The sequence below is a fragment of the Alosa alosa genome, chromosome 18 (genome assembly GCF_017589495.1).
Source record: "Alosa alosa isolate M-15738 ecotype Scorff River chromosome 18, AALO_Geno_1.1, whole genome shotgun sequence".
In the NCBI taxonomy this organism is placed as follows: domain Eukaryota; kingdom Metazoa; phylum Chordata; class Actinopteri; order Clupeiformes; family Clupeidae; genus Alosa; species Alosa alosa.
In genome coordinates, this window is record NC_063206.1 from 31,054,573 (window position 1) to 31,058,082 (window position 3,510).

Sequence of the window (3,510 nt, forward strand, 5' to 3'; positions counted from 1 at the left end):
GATAGAATGATGATATAGGGTATTTTGTGCTGGTCCTTAAGGTCTCTGAATAGGGTGTGTAACATTGGTTGGGCTGAAAATGGCATATGTGCTGTTCTGTGCGCCCTAATGTAAGCCTGGTTAAAAGCCCTAGAATGAAACGAGAGGTTTTCTTCCTTTTATGGTATGCTCATGAATATTTAGATGACCTGCGTGCTGATTGGTTGGTTTACAACGAGCGAAGCTCCGGAGCAAAGACGCAAACATGGCCGACAGCACTCACTGAAACAGCCAAGGTGGAAATACTATGGAGACATAGGTGTTGAACAGCATATTTGAGCCTGAATCAGAGGAAGAATCTGACATAGAGGAGCAACCAGTCGCCCATAGATTGGAAATGACTACTTCAGAGTGGTAAGTTTTGTCATTTACTTGAGTTTGCAACACGTAGCCCAGTTAGCTAGCTGTAATACTCGCACGTTAGTGTCGTAGACTAAGCTAAACATTGCATTAGGTTCGTTTTTAGCATTGTAAGCAACCAAAGTTATTAATTTGCACACAAACAAATGTTTTACAACTTGTACCCTGCAATTTTTGTCAAGATGTCCAGTTAGAAACTAGCTGAAAAGTTTGTAGCCCGTCGTGGGCAGTTCAGGCTATGCTGTAGTGAAAGGAGTGCTGCTTGCAAGGAAAGTACTCGTTTTAGTCAGTAAGTATATTCTCCTGGTGAATAGGTCATCTGATTAGGAGTTACATACATTATTGTAGTGGTAATATGCGATCTTACAACAGGACGTCCAGTTAGCTGGGCAGGAGCTCTGTGCAGTTCGTAGGCTATAACGTTATTGCTGAAGTGAAACGAGTAGCCTACTGCTCGCGTCAATGAAAATATTACGTTTGTGTCAGTAGGTCTAATGTACTCGTGTAACTACTATCCTGCTGATTAAGTCATCTGATTATCGAGATTTTTACGTTCTTTCCATGTAGTAATGTATGATCTTACAACGGGATGTCCAGTTAGCTGGGCAGGAGCTCTGTGCAGTTTGTAGCCTATGGCTGAAGTGAAACGAGGTCAACGAAAATATTACTAGGCCAATTTGTGTCAATTCAAAAACACTTATTTATCCCCAAGGGGAAATTTACATAGTAGGCTACTTAAAATACAGTAGGTACAGTCAGTAATGTAATCTTGTAACTATCCTGCTGACATCTGATTGAGATTATTACCTTCTTTCCCTGTAGTAGCCTAATATGTGATCTTACAACTCTGGTAACTAAAACTGGAGACATTTGCTACTTTGTGCTACCTGCTCATTCAAAATTACGAAATAACAGCAGGGAAATGATGTTTGTTTTTACAGGTTATTAAAAGAATGACCCAGGTTCCTGAGGAGCTGACCTGAATGACCCATCATGGCCTCAATCCGTTGTGCCTCTATATTCTTTGCAAAATGCAATGAATATTTACTGAGCTGACCATGGCCGTTTGAGAATCAGAGGAATGGAAAGGTGAGGACAATCTGATACAAGTGTTAGCAGTTACAGAATATAAATAAAATATTTTTAACCAATACACATTCGTTATTGGTTCAGTATATTGCAAAAACACAGTTTGATCAACACCACAAAATGATAAACTTTTTTTTTTTTTTTCAACAATCGTCCAGTGATACTCTGATGTAAAATATAAAAAAATAAATAGTAAAAAAAATTTGCTTTTCCACCCTGTTCTTGTTGCAGGCAATGAAGTGACTTGGCCTACAGGTCTTTTGTGAGCAGGAGCTGGGGTTTCCTTAGAAGAAGCGTCCGTGTCATGATCCCCTTGTGTGTGGTGCTACGCATATGGAGGGAACTTCCGGATACTTCAGGGCAGTACGTTGGATTCAGACCCCTTTTCGACTGAACCGCGTGACACATGTTCAGCAACAGCATCCTCCATGGAAGGTCTGTCTAGCTGAGCACACAAGTCCTGGGGCACAGGAATCCGCTGGACGACATCCCAATAAGGAAGAGGGTCTTTGATGATCTCGAAGAGGACAAGAAAAAGGACTTATATTGGATACTGTAATACAGTGCATTGTAGGCTGTATACTGTACAATAAACAAATTGTATGGCCCTGAACATTGTGCTTTGTTTACAGTACTGATGATGATTGACACCCGTAGCATCAGGTCTAAGACAGCCTGTTGTGTGTGAATCGATAAGTTCTTTTTAGTGCCTATACTGTTGCACATTTTGATTTGTTGTTTGTAATAAAAACATATATTTTTATTAAACTTACAAATTGTTTGGCACGTCTGTAGTTTCTCCTTGGCTGTCTTCTGTTGTGGGGACTCAGCATTGTCATTGAAGTGCATGGCTGCTAGATAAAACCTAAACCAAACAACAGAAATGTTGTAACACAAGTGAAAGTCACTTTTGCATGCACACACCAAGCTGTTAACTCACAGCAAAAGCATTTGCTAATATTCTAAGCTCCGCAAGATGCCACACTTAGAGCATCTGTTTGGCATGCTGCCATTCTTGTAATGTTCTAAAATAAGAACGTGCAAATAAATCCATTGTATCTAGACAACACGGTTTTCAACATATCGACTAGATATCATTTGAATTGATAACGTGAAGTTGTTTCCACTTCTGACGTCAAAAACGTATGTGTTATATGGGTATGGGTTATATTACAGCTTAGCAACCAAACTATCGTGTTACTCAGCTTCAGTTAGCTACTGTATCTTGCTGAGAACATAACCTGTCAGAGATCTCGACAAACATGCATAGTAAAATGTAGGTTAACATGACAACACAGGTTTTATCCGAATGACACACAGGAAAATTAAATAGCCTTGCCAATTAATGAACTAAATCACACATTCTACTTGCTAGATACACGTTAGCATGGCTAATAACTGCTTAGCGACCAAATAATACTTACAGCATGCGGTTGTGATGACCTTACGGTCGGAACAGCCCCTCGTTTCAGTAACAGCAGCTTAGCAAATCCTGCTTAACTGTTCAAGGTTTTGAAAACTGCCTTCGGTGAAATGTTTTGCAAAATAATAACAGAATGTCGAACTTTGCAGGGATCTTCTGGTAGAAAAACATTCTCCATGCCCCTCGAACTTTTGAATCCTTGGGAAGACTATGGAAAGTCTCAGCTTTCTTTGTAGCCTAAGTTTCAACCTGGAACACTGTATTTACGACCGTGGCTCATTTTCGATATCCTTGAAGAACTGTCTGCTTTATAATTCCTGTGGAAGTAAACGAGCATGCAGCTAAACTAGTGTTTGTCTCATCTTCGCTCTCCATTCACGTTCCTGGGCTGAGAGCACCAGTGGGCTGGTCTGTATGTAAATGTTGAGGCGTGACAAATGTACAGGCCAGAGCCAAATAAGGTACCACCTGCGAGTTTGCGTAAACTCGCAGCTTCGTTTGGATTCGCCCGTTTTATGGCGGGAGTTTAGAATTGCATAGGAAGGAGGTGTCGGTGCATTTCTAGTTCTTCTTCTAACGCATTTAATGCAGCTTCAACC

The 3,510-nt window shown here is 40.6% G+C and overlaps 2 long non-coding RNA genes across 3 annotated transcripts; one reads left to right on the forward strand and one right to left on the reverse strand.

The window, feature by feature from the left end:
• Positions 1–353: 353 nt before the first annotated feature.
• On the forward strand, positions 354–1,982 carry LOC125311658. 2 transcript variants are annotated; one of them, XR_007196503.1, is made up of 3 exons: positions 354–393; positions 1,341–1,488; positions 1,720–1,982. It is a non-coding gene; the product is annotated as an uncharacterized LOC125311658 (long non-coding RNA). The 2 variants fall into 2 exon arrangements; XR_007196504.1 differs by lacking the exon at positions 354–393 and adding an exon at positions 549–688.
• On the reverse strand, positions 1,886–3,280 carry LOC125311659. Its single transcript, XR_007196505.1, has 3 exons — positions 2,913–3,280; positions 2,262–2,353; positions 1,886–2,005 (listed from the first exon to the last, which is right to left on the reverse strand). It is a non-coding gene; the product is annotated as an uncharacterized LOC125311659 (long non-coding RNA).
• Between the last annotated feature and the right edge of the window lie 230 nt (positions 3,281–3,510).